The sequence below is a fragment of the Pinus tabuliformis genome, chromosome 8 (assembly GCF_031772625.1).
Source record: "Pinus tabuliformis cultivar Carrire ecotype Pingquan chromosome 8, CPIR1, whole genome shotgun sequence".
NCBI lineage: Eukaryota > Viridiplantae > Streptophyta > Pinopsida > Pinales > Pinaceae > Pinus > Pinus tabuliformis.
In genome coordinates this window covers 1,052,980,876-1,053,000,623 of record NC_142294.1, presented here as the reverse complement: position 1 = coordinate 1,053,000,623, position 19,748 = coordinate 1,052,980,876, and positions in this window count along the sequence as shown.

Below are 19,748 nucleotides of genomic sequence, written 5' to 3'. Positions count from 1 at the left end.
AATGACTTTATTTTTGGGTTAAGGGTGAGTGAAAATGAGGCAGGAAAATATGAAGATTGCAAAGGGAAATGAGTTTTTGGTAGTAGGGAGATGGAAAGTTATGGATTGACTGCAGGCTTAGAATGAGTAGCAATGGTAAAATTGGTATCTGTTTAGTAGCAATGGTGTTATGGATTTGATTTGACATGGAATGATCATGCTCTTCTGAAAGAAACTTGGTCTTTAAAAAAAGGTACTTGTGCATATAGTGATATTCTTTCATCATCTTATAACCTGCAAAAACTTAGCAATTTCTAAAATAAAATGTAGGACTATAGAGGGAGATATTATTAGTGTCTTTTCATCTGATATATATGCAAAAAACTCGGAAATAATACTAATAAAACAAATTCAAGGACGAAAAATTAAATGCACTTTTACTTGATTGGAAAGTAGTACCATGGATCACCTGTTATTGTTTTGTTGGTGACCTTTTCAATATGTTTCTAACCAATTTTGAGCTTGATACCTCTTCTCCATACACTTAATGCTTTATCAATAGACCATAAACCAAATTTTCATAAGCTATTGAATTGTGCCAATTCTACAACTACCAAAAATCTACATCGTTGCATTGCCTTGCCACTTTACAACATGCAATTAGACTCGGATGGTGGTTTGTCAATTATTGCAGCTGGGTTTTCAATATTTACAGGTTTTTATGAAATTCTAAGTCTATAACTGCGTTTGTTCTTTTTCTCTAGCGCTCCACCCTTTTCCATGATCTCATGGATCAAGAAAATGCTCAAAATTCAAAATTCAAAATTCTTGGATCAGCTTGAAACCAACACCAAAGCGTAGATCTCGTCACTTTGAATCCAACGCAATTCGTTTCACTAAAATCCGACTTTGGATGCTCCCATAATCACATTCTGTTCGTTTTAGGAAACAACTAAAAAAATGTATTTTGAGTTGCAGGAATGTCCAGTCAGTAGTTCGTACATTGACTGGGTCATGACTTGGCAAGTTGACTGGAACTTCATTGGCCAATGAGTGATTGACACTTGTCACAAGTTGATTGGTTGACACGTGGCTATTTTTTATTTGCTATGGTTTGTTGTGGTGGCCCAACGAGCGAGTGCCATGTGGGCCAACCAATGGTTTCCATGTGGCCCCCTCATGGCAGATTAATTTATTTTTAGGGTCAAACCACCCTCCATGGGAATCAAAACCATGACCTCTCACCTACCAAAAAAGAACATTTACCAATCTGCCCACACATGTTTCTTGTTAACAATAGGACCCATTGTATATTTAAAGTTTAACCATTCGTGCTTTTGGGGGAGGGGTCAGGATAAGCCCTAGCCTTGGCCACTCCTAGCACCATAGAACCACAGTAGGGGGTCAAGGGCTAGGCTTATCTCGACCCATGGCGACAGTCCCATGCAATCGCAGGTGACCAGCGCTAAAGTTAAAGGAGCACAACAAAGAATGGGGCTAGCCCAAGGTCGTATGATCCACATATGACCACACTGACAAAAAAATTGGGGCTTAATGGAAATTTTAAACATCTAACAAATTCTATCGCGGATCAGAAATGTAGGCCAGGTTTGCATACAGTTTCCACGTTCAGGGTGCATTGGCCGGGTTTAGGTCGAATTATAGAATTATTAACAACAGAATTGGGAAAAAACTTGAAACAATGATATTCTTCTCAATTCTTGGTGAAATGAGGTGCAACAATAGTCAAAACATGGGTTTTTGATGGTGCTAGATCCATTAGAGGCATTATTATTTTTGTTTGAGCTTTGTAAAATCCTGTAATGATATCTTTTAGTATGAAGTTAGATCTCTTATCCAATTTTTATTACAAAATTTTAAAACTAAGTTTGTTCAATTTTCATTTCTGATCTTCTATATCACAGAGAGAGCAAGAAGATAGCATACTTAACAATATTGAAACTCTTTATTCATTTGTAATCTAAAATTTAAAAGACAAAATTAAAGGATTTGATCTCTAACTTCAAATTGTGGCTCTCAAAACTCTATTTGTTCTCCTTCTTCTCAAATATTCCTTCTCTATCTACATCTTCATGCAAATGATGAGTGAGATGGATGGCTCTTACTACACCACCAATAAATAAAATTAAAAATAAAATGAAATCTAACTTTAAAACATTTAAAAAAAAACATCACCAAACTTGGTTTTTATTCATTAATTCTATCATATTCTACTCCACTGCAAATAGAAAGATTGTTTCAAGTGTATGCATGTTTCGAGTGTATGCGTAACAGGAGTAAAAAGATATTCATGCTTAGTTCTAAAAAATATGCATTAAAACACATCAAAGCATGAAAGACTAGTTGTTTTGATAATGCAATTAAGAAGTAAGGAAGAATGAAAGAGTGATGTGATTTGATCCTTGATTGGAACCATCTTTCAATAAGGCCATGACATTCCTTATTCATTTCTTGGTTTAGATCACATTGAATACCCTCCTTTATTATGCATTCCTCAATGTTAGATTCTAGTGGTTCCTCTCCATCAAAAGCTTTGCATGATTGTTTAGTCTCTTCAATGGATTGACAAGAGGAATCAAAAGAGACTTGAAGATATTCTTATGGAGGTGGAGAGATAGACAAGTTTTTGCATGCAGTTAAAATATACTCTTCTCGAGAGGCAAATATCCCAGTTGTTGCTGATTCAAGAAATTTCTTGGAAGAACATTCTTCAAAGTCTTAATTGTCTGTGAATTACTCCAAATAGGTGATAATTCCTGTCGTGCACACAAATTAGTACAAAGTTTTGAAAATATTATTGAAATCCAATATGCATCCTAGATTATTTTAATATAATTTTAAACGTGCATATAAGAATGAATGAAACTATAATGAGTTGTATAAACTTTCAAAATAAACACCTACGTATACCTTCTCGACAACGACGCCAAAATATTTGGTGATTTAATTGTGAGTTAAATCCTTGTCATTAATTGTCAACCCGGGGTTCGTAAACTAATCAAGTATACATGTACTATATGTAATATGTGATTATTTATGAGAATAGATTAATCTAATGCAATTAAAACTAATTAAAAAACAAATTAAGTCAATCTAATCCAAACCAAACCAAACATAAAGAAATTGAAATCACACTTACATAAAGGAAATTACACTTGCTTGAAAATGAAATCACTCTTGCATACATGAAATCACACCACACTTGAATAAATGAAAATCACACCACACTTGCATAATCAAAATCACACCACACTTGCATAAATGAAAATCACACCACACTTGCATAATTGAAATCACACTTGTTGAATTTAAATCACACTCACACATGCTGAAATGAAATCACACTTGTTGAAAGGAAAATCACTCTTGCATAAAATGAAAACACACTTGCTAAAAATAAATGAAATAACATAACTATACTATGTTACCAATATGTACAAAGGTGTACAAATTGTGGTTATGGGGGGCCTCAACTCCCCAGCAAGCACACTAAACAACTATCACATCTTAGAGATCAAACTGGAAATATGTATTTCATAAAATGAGTTACAAGATAATACAAGAATTCTCTACCCTCACTTTACAATTCACATCTTGGATGGGACTTGGAACCTCCAACTAACAAATCTATCACCTAACACTTGACTAGAAACTAACAACCCTTTGTATGAAGGGTGCACTCCTATTCATACAAAAATTGAGGATAAATATTCAATAAATATAGATCCTTAGATCTCTCCTAAATCCACATTTATCTCTTGTGGTTACAGCCAGTCTCCTAAACATATAAGATACAAATCCTCTCAAAATTCCCTCATCCATGTTTCTTCTCCTTTGAATGTGTGTAGTTAATGATCCACATCTTCTACAATTATTCCACAAATCTTCATGAGTTTTAATTTGAAATTAGAATTTGTGGTTGGGTGGCCAAATAGGATCCTTCTAGAATCTCCAAGTAGGCCTACAATATCACAAAACTCATAACACTTTAAAATATATATGAAAACATGTTAATTTCCTAATATTTAATCATAAATTCACTTAAAATACTTAAAATCAATAACTTGGAAAATAATAATGTTAAACCCATATAGTCATGAAAATGGTTACTAATGTAGGGTTATGGAGTTACAAAGTTAGGAAATGAGGGTAAAATGATGGAAATGAAGGTGAAAGTGGATGAAATTTTGGAGACCCAACAATACATGTATGGAAATTAATGAGGATAAACCTATAACATATACTTACAATTTTCCAGATGAGCTTGTGAAGGTACTAAATAGATACATTCTATTTTGATTGTCATAATTTCGTGAAGGCTTAAAATACCTAGGTTTATACATAAATCCTAATAACAATGTCAAAGCATACTGGATCTAGTTGGATGGGAAGGTGGAAAAGAAGATTGCATAGTGGTGCACCCATTGGTTATTAAGATGATGTTATTTGGTCCTACTAAAATTAATTTTGGAGGCAATCCCTATTTATTAACATACATTGGCACATATCCCTACAAGAATACTTAAAAATATAGGAAATACTGCTTCAATTTTTTGTGGCAAGGAAGTATGACATATAAAGGTACCCATTTGGTTAATTGGAGGAGGATTACAACTCCTAAGTAAATGGGTGGATGGGGTTTAAATGATATCCATGTATTTGGAAAGTCCTTATCCATAAGTCTCTCTATAACATTTTAACGAAAAACAATATTAGGAAAAGTATATCAATTCAAAAGTATGTTGGTCGTAGTATAGTTTTGGATTGGATTCAATGAAAAATAAAGAACATCAACATTTCCAATTATTAGATCCTATCTAGATTGGAAGGTAGGAAATGGATCCCGAGTATGTGTTGGTGTCAATGTTATCATGGGTTGCAAGAAAAATGATTTTTCTATTTTTTGATTTGGTTCACCACTTACAGACTATGGGAAAAGTCACATTAAATAAAGTGGAAAATTTCAATACTTCTACTATCTGGGGCCAGGTTTGGTTATCTATTGTTGGTTTGAATCTAACAAGTTTCTAGGCTGCCAAATGGAAAAAACGTTTAGTAACATTCAAGAATGAATGCATTTGACTATTACCCTTTAAGAGCAAACTCATTTAGGGTCACAATGTGGTCAAAGGTAGCTACACTTTGAAGTTGGCTTATGATGCACTATTTGGTACTAGAACTCATGAGGTCACCTAGTGGAGGTAGAAAATTAGGAAGATTATTGATACTCCAAAAACAAAATTATTGAGGGGATTGGAACTTAATAATAAAGTATTGGTGTGGGATATGTTTAAAAATAATCACAAAGAAGTCCCAAGAATTTGTTTACTTTGCAAAAAGGACTATGAAACAACTTCACATTGTTTTCTTACTTGTACTTATTCACAACAGATCTGTAGGCATCTCAAAATGAACCTAGGTATACTGAATCTATGGAGGACGGATGATTTGGATGAATGTATTTCGATGTGGTTCCACAACTATGCTCTTAAGGATTTAAAATCCCTTCCTTTCTTGGTATTTTGGGCAATTTGGATGGCTCATAACTCAATTGTCTTTGAAGACAAAGCTACTCCAACCTTTCAAATTGTTCCACTAAAACTAGGTTATTAAGTTTTTATAACAAAATTGAAAGTCTTGAGACCCATCACATGTTTGGAGTTGATGGTGGATCAATCTATTCCTTGGAATTTTTGTGATGGTACATGTAGAAATACATTTGTGGCTATGAATTAGAACTATTTCTACATGATACACATTATTTCCACTTTAAAGCTAATATTGAGCTTGGCACTATTAATCATAGTGATTTCATGTTACTTTTTCTCCTCTTAAAGTTTTCTTAGCTTGGAGGGATTGACATACTCCATGTATCTGGAAAATTTTTACTTGTAAATGTTCTTAATAATATATCATTCAGTTGCACATTATCATCTTAAGCCCACCAGTAAACAAAATAAGAGACATTACTAATATTTTTTCTCGAATTACGTTCACCTATGTATTCAAGGAGATGGACTAGTCAATCCATAAGCTCTCAAAAGAATGTTCATGACTCTACGAAAATATCCTCTCCATTTTGGAATATAAGGATGACCAGGTTATGAACAACAAACAATTTTCGGTCTAGAACTTCTGATTTTGTTTTGAATATAGTTAGAAGTCTAGTAGATAACAATGATGATTATGTTATTATGAAATGTGTCATATGTAATATGTTAGTAAAATATTTTTGCTTCTCAAAGGATGAGTGGGTTTCTTATGTCATATTTTTACAAGGAGACCTTATAGGTTCTAGAAAGTACAAAGAATAATTTTTTGGATAGAGGTATGAATATGAGGTTTTTCTAAGTTATACGCTTTCTCCTTGGAGGATTTGACAGAATGTACACATGCATTCAGAGAATGCATTTACTTTCTACTTGAATATAAATATGTTATTTTCTTTGAAAATTTGGAATAATTTGTTAATAAAATGCTTTCTATTTTTTATTATATTAAGTTATAACTTTTGTAATATAATAAAAAAATAGTTATCAACAACCTAATTTGTTATGTCCTATTAAGTAAAATAGTTTTCATATGCATAAAATAACCACATTCTCCTTCATAATTTGAGTCCTTGAAAATTAGGTTTCCTTACAAAGTTATTGTGATACTAGTATTGATAAAAAAAACCTTGAAAGTGAATGATCTACATAGTAAGATAATGTCAAATAGTTAATGAGAAACATATAAAGAGGACCATTTCAAAGGTGTAAAAACATGGGAAGAAAGATAAATAAAATGGCTAAATAAATACAATGGAATTCCATATCAAAATAAATAAGCTATGATGGAATTTTATAATAAAATTATTATCTAGAATGGATTGGTAACCTATATGATGTAATATTTATCAATGTCATTTTTTATCACTATGAAAGTGGTAGCAATGTTGAGAAGAATCTAGAAATGGCAATTACTACTCAATATTGTCAATTCCCCTTGACGACAATGCAATGTTAAATACTTTTAGGTCCCTATAATACTAGTGATTCCCCCCTTACTATTGTCATTGTAACCTTTATTGTTATTATTGTCCCCATATTGTTATTATTATGCCCCATAGAAGCCCACTATTGTTATTGTTGTGCCCTTATATTATTATTGCTATGTCGTCTTTGATTATAGTGTCACCCCTTAGACTCCTAAATATAGAAAGGAGCTTTTGTCATTTGTATCATCCAATAATTTTTCATTTGTGTAATGTAAACAAGGTTTCCCCCTCGAAGAGGCTGATTTTGAATTCGTTTATCTATCTTTTCTTCTATTTTGTGAGTTGGTTAAATAACATTTGGTATTAGAGCCTTTGGATTTTAGGGTTTCGCTACTCCAAACAGGTCATCGTGGAATTTTTGCTATAGCGTTTTTATACGATGTTTTAGAAGATGAAATTAAAACCCATTTAAGCTGAGATATCGATGAAACTTGGGTCCGAATTTCATATCTTTTCTCACTATAGTTTCGGAGATAGGATCCGAGGATGTTAGGGTTTTTGCAGGCTCCCAAATTATATCTCAAACAGGTGACCTGGGGAAAATTGTCATAACTTTCTCTCTGAGAATCAAATTGAAATTTCGTAAAAATTTACAGAAAGAGGACAACCTATAGTTTTCATTCCATTGGTGCCAGGTCCTAAGGTCAAAACAATGAAATGTGGCACTTCATAAAATTTTCTCTACTGAACCAGTCTATAATCAGGTCATCGTGGTAGTTTTGGCATAACTCTTCCTTGGAGAATCCAAAATTGATCAAACTTGTGGGATTGGAAAGAGGAATCAGAGGGATACTGCAGGACACAATTTCAGACCTTTGAGATCTGACATTATAGAGATAGAACAAATTCAATATCAAGATCCTACAAAGTGAAAAAAGGTGTATAGTTTTTTTAAAATTTTGCATAAGTTTGGTTTGAGAAATTAGTTTGAAGGAATTCAAAGGGCATAGTGAAGCACAATTATCATTAATTGATGCCCCAAAGAAAGAAAATGGAAACTCCTAGTAACAAACTTGAAAGCTCTAGCATGATTCATGAATAAGAGGAAGAAATGCAACATGATATATCAAAATTACGAGACCAAGTGCAACAAATTTCACTCTCACAAAAAGTAACAGAAGCTAAGATTGATGGTTTAAAGAAAGGCATGTAAGCTAAGATGGATGGCATGGAAGCTAAGATGGATGGTTTAAAGAAAGGTGTGGAATCTAAGATGGATGGTTTAAAGAAAGGCATGTAAGCTAAGATGGATGGCTTAAAGAAAGGTGTGGAAGCTAAGATGACTAACGTGGAAGCTAAGATGGATGGTATATAAAAACTTAAAGGAAACATAGAAGATTTGAAGACAGATTTGACAAAGTTTCTACAAGAAATGCTTACTAATGGTGAAAGGGTTGTAAAGGAAACTCATTATGAGAACAAATTAATTTTTAATCATAATTTCATAGACTCTAATGTTGGATTGAAGACCCACCATGTTCCAAAGATCGATATAAGGAATTTTGATGGAAAGGATCCCGTAACATGGATACCACAGATGGAGTAATATTTCGATATCCATAATGTGAAAAACACACAAAAGGTAGACATTGCAACTTTATATTTGGAACCAAATCAGTTTGTATGGTATCGATAGCTTTTCTCTTGTAAACAAATTGTCACTTGGGCAATTTTGATGGAAGAAATGATAGCACATTATGAGGATACAAAAAGAAACACATTTTTTAGCCAATTGATAAATCTCAAACAAAAGGGTTCAATGATGGAGCTCATTGAGAACTTCCAGAAATTGAATATAAGGGTAAAAGATATTCCAGAGGAGCATAGGATTGATGTGTTCATAGGGACTTTAAAGGATAACATCCAACATGAGATTTGCCTTTGGGAACCTGATTCATTAGAGAAGGTATTTAGGTTGGCAAGAAAAATGGAAAGCAAAATTATGACAACAAGGAAGCCTACCACTCACAACTATAAAGATGGAATTGTTGTTGCCCCTAGCCTTCCACAACCTACAAGGTTGAAACCACAACAATTGGAAGAAAAAAGAGCAAAAGGGATTTGTTACAGTTGTGATAGAAAATACACTAAATGTCAAAAGTGTGCTGAGAAGAAATTATTTTACATAGATTGTGAAGAGGAGGAATAAAATGAACAAGAAACGTCAAAAGAAGAGGATATACACTAGGGAAAAACCCTAGAGAAAGAAGGACCATACCTTGTAATGTATTGGCCGGAATTACCACTCCTTAAGCGATCAAGATAGAAGGACATATCAAGAAGAAAAAGGTAATAGTGTTGATTGATTCAGGAAGTACCCATAATTTTATTCATTGTAAGATAGCCAAGGAATTGAATTGCTTCCTATATCCAACACCAAAGTGTCAAGTGATGGTTGCAAGTGGAGGAACCATAAGTTGCTTTGGAAAGTGCCATAATATCAAGCTATCCATGGGAGAATATGTATTGAATATCCCAATGCTTTCCATTCCAATGGGTGGTGCTGATGTTGTATTAGGAGTCTAATGGCTACAATCCTTGGGTACAGTAGATTTTAATTTTCAATAACTTTTCATGAATTTTTTTCAGAAGGAAAGGAAGTGGAATGAAGGGGTATCGCAGGGAAACCGAGAAAGATAATCAGCTCTAACAGAATGACAAATCTTCTAAAGTAAGAACAATGAGGCGTAATTTCACAATTATATTCGCTATAGGTTCCCACATTGAAATCAACTATTTCTCCGGATCTCCAAAAATTCTTGGACAATCATTCCAAGGTATTTGAGAGTCCCAAATGCCTCCCACCTATTTTTGATCATGATCATGCTATTCATTTGATTCCAGGAAGTGTTCCTCCAAAAATCAGTCCTTACAGATATCCCTATGCCCAAAAGAGTGAAATTGAACATATGGTTGCATAAATGCTAGAGATTGGTATAATTCAACCTAGTCAAAGTTCTTTCTCTGCTCCAGTAGTATTGGTGCACAAGAAGGATGGATCATGGTGCATGTGTTCGGATTATAGGGAGCTCAACAAGCTCACTATTAAAGATAAATTTCCCATTCCTGTCATTGATGAAATATTGGATGAATTGCTTGGATTAATTTACTTCACCAAGTTAGATCTTCGTTTAGGATATCATCAAATCAAACTGAAGACATTCTAAAAATGGCATTTATAACTCATGAGGGTCATTATAAATTTTTGGTAATGACTTTTGGCCTTTCCAATGCACCTTCTACATTTCAAGGTTTGATGAATTCCATTTTCAAACCCTTCCTTAAAAAAATTGTTAGTATTTTTTGATGATATACTAATCTACAACAAGTCTTGGAAGGATCATGTTCAACATGTTGACAGGGTGCTCAAAGTATTGGAGGAGAAACAATTATACACAAAAAGCTCCAATTCTTTCTTTGGAGTACAAGAGGTGGAATATCTACGTCATATTGTATCTCATGAAGGTGTTAAGGTATATCCTAGGAAAATTAAAGCCATTAAGGAATGGGAAATCCCCACATCCATATAGCATCTGCGAGAATTTCTTGGGTTGACAGGGTATTATCGCAAGTTTGTTAAGAATTATGGGAGAATAGAAGTACCTCTAACAACATTATTGAAGAAAGATACATTTTCATGGACTCCAGAAGCAACAAAGGCCTTTGAACATCTTAAAGAGGTAATGTGCCAAGCATCGGTCTTAGCTACACCAAACTTCACAAAAACCTTTATTATGGAATGTGATGCCTTAGGAAATGGAATTGGTGTTGTTTTAATGCAAGAAGAAAGACCCATTTCTTTCGAAAGTCGTCCAATCAAAGGAAAGTATTTACACAAAAGTATTTATGAGAAGGAAATGTTGGCAATACTACATGCACTAAAGCAATGGCGACCCAACCTAATGGGAAGACACTTCAAGGTAAAAAAAAATCATGATAGTCTTAAATACATTTTAGAACAAAGATTATCTTCAAAAGAGCAACAGAAATGGGTGACAAAGATGTTGGATTATGACTTTAAAATCATCTACAAAAAAGGGGCAAAATGTTGTGGCAGATGCACTCTCAAGAAAGGATGAGGATGTGGAAGCATTTCTTTGCGCCATTTCTATTATCCAACCAGATTGGATAAACGGAGCAAAGGATGAATAGAAGAATTCCAAAGAAGTATGGGCACTCATTCAAAAGTTACAACAAGATCCTATTACATCTTATACATTTAGCTGGAAAAATTATTCGCTATGGTACAAACATCACTTATACCTAAGTAAGAATTCCCAACTCAAACAAAATATTCTTATGGAATTGCACGCCTCTCCCTTAGGAGCGCACTCAAGATTTTTAAAAACTTACCACAGGGTTAAGAAGGATTTTTTTTGGGATGGCCTTAACTCGGATATTCAAAAGTTTTTGGCAGAATGTTTGGTCTTCCAACAAAATAAATTTGAAACAATTAAGACCCCAAGTCTATTACAACCTATATCCATTCCAAGCCAACATTAGGAGGGGGTTTCAATGGATTTTATCACAGGTTTACCCAAGTCCAAAGGAAATATTGTCATCATGGTGGTAGTTGAAAGACTTACCAAGTATGCACACTTTTGTAAATTATCTCATCCATTTAAAGCCAATACATGTTCTACTGCATTTGTGGAAACAATTCAAAATCTACATGGAAACCCAAAGATTATTATAGCCGATAGAGATCCCATTTTCACTGGAAATTTTTGGACATAATTATTTTCTTGTCTTGGTACTCAGTTAGCTCATAGCTCATCTTATCATCCTCAATCTGTTAGGAAAAATGAGATAGTAAACAAATGTTTGGAAGGATATCTCCATTTCTTTGTATCTGATAAACAAACACAATGGGTCAAATGGTTGGCTTTGGCTGAATGGTGATATAACACTTCCTTCCATACTGCAACAAAAATTACCCCATTTATGGCACTTTATGGATATCATCCATCGTCCATCACATCATATTTAAGTGAAAATTCTAAGGTTCAAGTAGTGGAAGATCAAATTGAGAACCAACAACAAGTTCCAACTCTTAAAGGATAACCTCACTTTGACACAGAATAGAATGAAGCAACGGGAAAATCAAAATCGTAGTGAAAGAAGTTTTGATGTAGGTGATTGGGTATTCCTATGACTAAAACCATATAAACAAATGTCCCTTAAGCAAGCTAAGAAGGATAATAAATTATCACCAAAGAATTATGGTCCGTACAAGGTGTTGCAAAAGATTGGTACTATGACATACAAATTGGAGCTTCCTGCAGCTTCCCAAGTGCACCCAGTTTTCCATGTTTCATGCTTAAAGAAGGTTATAGGTGACAAGATCCCAGTTCAAACAATATTTCCAGAACTTGACGAGGAAGGAAAAATCATATTGGAACTTGAAGCAGTCACAGAAACAAGAACTTGACAACTACGAAATCGATCAATTTTGGAGTATCTCATCAAGTGGAAGAACTTACCTGCTAAAGATTCCACATGGGAGGATGAGAATTTTATATAGAAGCATCTAGAACTACTCAAGCGTTGAGGACAACATTTTTTTGAAGGAGAGGGGCATGTTAGGTCTCTATAATACTAGTGATTGCCCCATTACTATTGTCATTGTAGTCCTTATTGCTATTATTGTGCCCCTATTGTCCCCATATTGTTACTATTGTGCCCCATAGAAGTCCACTATTGTTATTGTTGTGCCCCATAGAATCCCACTATTGTTATTGTTGTGCCCTTATATTATTATCGTTATGTCGACTTTGATTATATTGTGACACCTTAGACTCCTATATATAGAGAGGAGGTTTTTTCATTTGTATCATCCAAGAATTGTTCATTTGTGCAATTTAAAGGAGGTTGCCCCCTTGAAGAGGATGATTTTGAAGTCGTTGATCTATCTTTTCTTCTATTTTGTGAGCTAGTTACATAACAAATACTAAATTTTTCAGTTTAAGTTTGGACATAAAGAAATTAAACAAACAATTATTCTAAATTTAATTTTACTTTGGTTATCATAGATTCATATTTATTTAATAAATTTATTGTACTTCATTAAGTATTACCTTGCATATTATAGTATGAATATGGTTCCCAAATGGCATACATTAGACTATCTTAACTAAATTTATTGGCATTTCATGTTGTTATGGTGCCTCATGCTTCTAATTTTCCTTATTTCCATGAGTTTAATAAGGTATGTTCTTGTAGTATATCATATTAGTGCTTTTGTATTAGCTTGTGAAAAATTCATGCATCATGATCTTGTTGCCTTAAAGGTTTTCTCTAACTTTCTTGAAGGAGAAGTATTCATGTGGTAAAAATCACTTTTCCGTAGGCTCCATTTTTGTCATTCAATATCTAGGGTTTCATTTACTAAGAAATTATGATCCTATAAAACTTTTATAGGAATGAATAAAGTCCCTTCTTTTCTCAAAGTAGGATCCCAATAAGAAATTTTTAGGTTTTCCATAGATGCCGAGTCATACTTCACCCATGTTAACTTTTATACAAATGAATAGAGTCCCTGATTTTCTCAAAGTAAGATCCCAATAAGAATTTTTTTAGTTTTGCATAGATGCCGAGTCATATTTCACCCATGTTAATTTTCATGAGTAAGAAAAAATAAACTCTTTAAGTTATTATGAATGTGCTTAAAAAACCATATAGAGTTCCGAAGTGACATTTGATTTTTCGTGAATGTGCTTGAGATTAAAGAAACATATAAAGTTCTCAAGCAACAATTCACCACATAAGAAACATGGTTAGAAAAAGCCTAGTTATGAATTCACTAATATCAAATGATGATTTATTCTTTCCTTATTTACAAGAACCAATTTTAAGTCTATTTTCAAGAGAAGAGCTTCATCATAATGATGGAAAAATTTTATTTAGTCCACCAAACATCCATAACCTAGATAAGTCTCATCTTTTATAAGGGCATAAAAGAATAATTACGAACAAAGGTATAAGCAAAAAAGAATAAATAGTCCATGCTTTGACATGACTTCCACTAAATTGTAGGAATACAAGTCACCTCCTAATTTCCAAGAGTCCAAACCAATGGAAGCTAAAAAGTCTTTATCCCAAACCCAAAATGGAGAAAGCTCAAGGAAAGATGAAGGAAAAGCTCACAATAATGTAGTTTTTCCAATTAATGTAAGTTTTCTATAAAATATTTATATATTAATTATGATTTGGAAAACCTCCCTTATCCGATGAAAAAACCCTGTTGAGAGAAAATACCTTTTATACAAAAGCTAAAATTTATCAATTTTTGGTTAAGAAAGCTAATACGGTCCCTACCAATTTCATCTAAAACTCATTAGTTTATAAACTATTTAGCATTGTAAAAATATATATTACCTGATAGATTCACTAATGCTTTAATAAGGAAAGATTGTAAAAATATATATTACCTGATAGATTCACTATTACATACATTACTACCTTTGTGTGGTCCATCTAAAATCATTTAAGTAGAGGAAATTGTCACTATAGAAATGTTAATCTTAGATTTGTAATTTTAATTATAATATCTTTCATCGTTAACCATTATTTAATATCCATTTTTTAATAATCTAAAATTTTCTCATGAATATAGGGTGCACATAGTCCTTATGCATAAGCTTAAAAATACTAATCCAACCAATCCTTTAATCCTTGCAAATTCATACCAACAGAACTGGAGGAGACATTACGATGAAGTTCTTTGAAGTAACTAATCAAAATTTTATTTTAAGATTTATACATGCATACTAACCAATATGTGGTACCTCAAAGCTTCTCCCCTCTTTGATATTCCATTGCAAATACTATAAGAAAGGAATATTTAAATTGAAGAATATACATTATAACTAATATGGTTTACAATTGAGGGGATTTTTTTTTTTTTCCCGTAGAAAAAAGTCGTAATTTTATTCATAATATGAAAAAATTACATTTTGTAGATGCTTAAGCATATGCAGATGATTGTCCCTGTATTTTCAGGCGAACAGAGATTACACAATAAAAATAAAATAAAAAGAATGTCAGCTGGTCTATGCTTTCCTGCCCTTCTTCTTCTCCACCCTTCGCCAGCCATCAGAGTTGGAGTTTGGTGCAGTGATAGCCAGCTGATTTTCTGTTGTGGTTATTGGTTGTTCCTTGTCGGATTCCGAGCCTTCAGATCCATGAGTTCGTTTGATGCCACTTGTTTCCAACTGTATTTCTTGTTGCTGTTTCATATTTTCATGCCCCAATTGTGTGTCTGGGGCATTTCCTTCCTGTGTGTATTCATGTTCCATTGGTGCATCAGGTTTTGATTGTTTTCCTGTAGGTTTTGTCTGCATTTCCTCTTTTTCCCTCCAATTGGTGTGCTGCCAACCTTTCGGCTTTTTCTGTTGTTTCTTGTTCTCTTTGGGGTCCTTCTTTCCCAGTGGGCAGGTGTTTTGGAGATGTCCTGTTTGCATACATCTTAGGCACCTGAATGCTGTGTTTTCATAATCAAGCGGTTGTATCCTCTGTGTATTATTATAGTTCAATGTAATGTGATCCGGTAGCCCCTGACTTAGATCCACTTCTACGCAGATTCTAGCATAGGTGAATATTCCTTGGTTTACTCTTTCTTCATCTATTTTGAGGAATTTCCCCAAAGAATTTCCAATGGCTGATAAAACTTTGTAGTGCCAGAAATGGAGAGGGAGGTTGTGTAGCTTTACCCAAACAGGTACTGTTGTTACCTTCGTAGTATTTGCATCAAATTCAGGGAACCAGGGGGTGGTAAAGAGGCCAGCATTGCCCCAGAACCAAGGCCCCTGATTTATAATATTGTCGCGTTCTTGTTCTGTTTTAAAATAGACTATGAAGAACCCCTTTGAAACAAGGTAAATTTCACAGTCAGGTGTCCATGTTGAGAAGATCCAGTGATGCAATGCATCTGTTTTTGGCCAGAAACCATTAAATCTACATATAACAGTGCGTTTGGCTAGATCAGTGTGTAGATCAGGTACCTCTGGCGTAGTTACTTGGATCGTTGGGGATTCCAGTGTTTGTTCCACTATGTAAGGACCTAGTAGCTCTGGTGCTGGACCTGGTTTTGGTTTACTGTTTTCCCCTTTTCCTTTCACCACGTCCCTAAAGGAGCCTGTATTCTTTGAGCTGGATCCAGTGCTTCCTCCTCTCAGACGAAGGTAAATGATGATTGTTGAATCTGTAGTTATATTGTATTCCTGGAGGGTGTAGTGGTCCCTTAGACTGCGTCCCTTGTAGATCAGATTTTGCTCTTGTTCAGGGATGCCAAGAAGGGTTTGTATTCTGTTTCGTAGTTCTGGGATACTGTTGCCCTTCCATAATCTTATGCAGTAACTTCTTCCTTCCGGTGCTTTTAGAAAGAGTTGTGTTAAGTCTGCTTCCCTAAGGTCCGAGCCCTTCTGAGGTCGCTGTAGAACGGTTGCATGTCCACAGATCTGGGTTCTTTTTAGGCTCCCTGTTCTTCTGGGCGCCTGATCTGGTGATTTAATGTCAGATCTGGGTATCTGATAATCTGCCATAGATGTAATGCCTGATCCAGTTCTTTTCATTAACCCTTGTAATTTCCGTGCTCTGTCTTCATCTGCGTCCGCTTCCTTCAGTGTTTGTCGGCTTCCAGAGCCCTCGCCGCCACCTGTTATCAGTAACCCATAAAACTTGCGAGGCCGCTTGGGCATAGGGGCTAGGTTCACATTTGCGAAGCAGATCTGACCAACCCTTTCGGCGCCGTGGACAACAAACAGTTTTTGGACGGCGGCCATGGTTCGATTTTGCCTTCTCATGAAATTCTTCTCATGTTCTTTAATATCTTGTAACCCGTATCCAAGAAATACTGATTCTATTTTGGGATTTATAGCTGTAAAATACCAAAGCTCAGAATCATGATAAAGAATATAAAACCCCACCTTCTTGCAAGCCTCGTCGTATCCCAAATCTGCAACTGGGGTTTTCATGTGGTCTTTGGCATCGGCAGTCTTGTATTCTCTGCGTTTCAGCAGAGTTTCTTCTGCGTCTGCTTCTTCGGTGGGTGAAAGGTAGACGAAGGCAGCTGTGGCGCCTTCCCAAGCGAAATGGTAGCACACTCTCCCAATGCCCGAAACCCCGTCCGTCGCCACAGCCACTTTTCCTTTCAGTTTTCCTGCAGGTTTGTAAAGCAGAGCCACTGATACGGGGCTCGGCTCCATCAAGTGCGCTGAACCTGCTTGTGTCTCCTGGTGCTGGGGAGGGAACGCCATGGCGAAAATCCACAGTTCTTCGTTTCCCGATTCTTCCGGAGCGTGAATCCAATTGAAGAGAAATGCATTCAATTGAGGGGATTTTAGTCTCCTCCAAGTCCATTAATGTTTTGAACTTTACATTTTTATTTTATTTTATTACTAATGAACTTTACATTTTTATTTAATTTTATTACTAATGGGTGGGTTTCAATGTAATTTATTTTTACAAGATTTGATTTGGTTGATAGTTATTTTAATGAAGTGCAATATGAGTCTTTTTAACCTGTCAATTTTAAGATTATATTTTTGATGAATAATAGGTAGAATTATAAGAAATATTCTGATATGTATATATAGGAGCACAAATTTTGAAAATGATGCATAATGTGGATTTTTTAAAATTGTATTTAAATTAAAAATACATTTTTCTCTCATTGTATGCACGCGCATTAAAATAGATTATTTCATGCATAAATATACATGGTGGTTATTATTATGTTACTACTTGTGCAATGACATCTATGATAGGTTGAGTTGTATCATTATGTCTATACTGTGGAAATTTTTCATTTTTATATAGTTAAAATTGTCGTTTTGGTATAATTTTTTGGGTGATGCCAGCTCGTCGCCACATCTCTAGATACAGGTTTCAAGGGTGGACATCATCCTAACATGTACGATTGATTGGGATGATCAAGTAGTATAGATAAAGTACTGTAAATAGGGATTTTTCATACATTTGAGAGTTAAATACCACTTTCTTTGAGCTCTAGTACTGTAAACTTGGATTTAAGAGTGTTGGTATACAATTTATTAAGGGATTATCAATAAGCGCAGTTCTAATCAGTCAGATCCTCAATAACCTTCAGTGGATTTTATTTGTGCAACATGGGCATTGTGCGAATTGAACTAGTCTTCTGCAGTTTCAAACTATTTTTTGTGTTCAAAGGTTCTATGTTATTTTCTTGGCGTTGTAGCCCTCACTGAAGCTGTAAGTCCCGTGTTTGTACCTGCAACTAGGAGCAGAGTTTTCAGAGGGTGTAAATGTAGAGTTTGGAGGAAGAAGATTGCTAGATTATACCAAAGAAAGTCTTTTGACTTTCTGATGTCTCCAAGACCATGAAAATTCACATTAAATTTGAAAAATGTTAGGTTATGGTTTTTGAATATTCTGAGAGAATCGTTGACGATGACTTAGGTTAATTTTTTTATGAGCACACTCTCTATGTGTTTGGTTTGTTAATTGTGGATATTAATATTGATACATCTTTTAATTTAGATCTGAAACTCATGTTTGATGATTTTTTTTGAGATCTCCCTGTGAGCAAACTTTGGCTTAATTTTGTGGTTTTATTTTCTTAACAAAAAATTATGGAGTTTGTGGGTAAATCTAAAAATAATGCCAAATTTTTAGTGTTAAATCAAGGTGGAAATTTAATTAAGTCAAATGGGAGAAAACATAAATAATATCAATGCAATGTTGTAGGGTTGAGTTTCGATGCTTTGAATGAAATCATGTAGAAGTAGACAAGTAGAAACTGACCACAACTAAGTCGGAAGTTGACCCATCTTTGCATTTCCACAAGTCCTGTGAGCAACGTCCCAACCCTAACTCCATATCATCTACTTTTAAATAGTCATGGGTTCGAAGTTCTATTGGAATTCAAAATGCAATCTTGTAGGGAATTTTGTTTAATAATCAATATAAAAGCTCCATGTTTTTCTATAATGTTTATGATGAATTTTTTCAGGAATTTAACTCTCTAAAATTTGTGAAGTCAGAAGTATACCCATATTTGCATTTTCAGAAGACTCGTGAGCAAGGTGTCGGCCTCGACTCCATATTGTGGTGTTTTAGATAGTCGGGGGTGAGAGTTCTATTGGCACAAACATCTAGCTAGCGAAGAAAATAACTTTAAGCTCAGTTGGGCGTGACGCATAGACACAAGGATGTGCTAATTATTAAAAAACGAAATCGTTCACACACAACTAATAGAAATTTATTCAAAATGAAATCGTTTAGGGTATTTTGTTTAATAATCAATATAAAAAGTCCATTTTTTCCCTATAACATTTACAACGAAATGTTTCAGCGTTTTAACCTTCTAAAATTTCTGATGTATGAAGGCAACCCATATTTCCATTTCCACAAGACTTGTGAGCAGGGTCTCGGCCTTGAATCCATGTCGTGGTATTTTAAATAGTTGGAGAATCAGAGTTCTATTGGCATAAATATATAGTTGGTGAAAAAAATAACCTTGACCTCAGTCAGCCCTGACACATAAACACAAGCATGTGTTAATTATTAAAAAAAAATAAAAAGCAATTGTTCACACACAAGTAATAGAAATTTATTCAAAATGCAATATTGCAGGGGATTTTGTTTAATAATCAATATAAAAACACCATGTTTTCCGATAATGCTTATGACAAAAATTTTCAGGACTTTTAAGTTTCTAAGATTTGTGAAG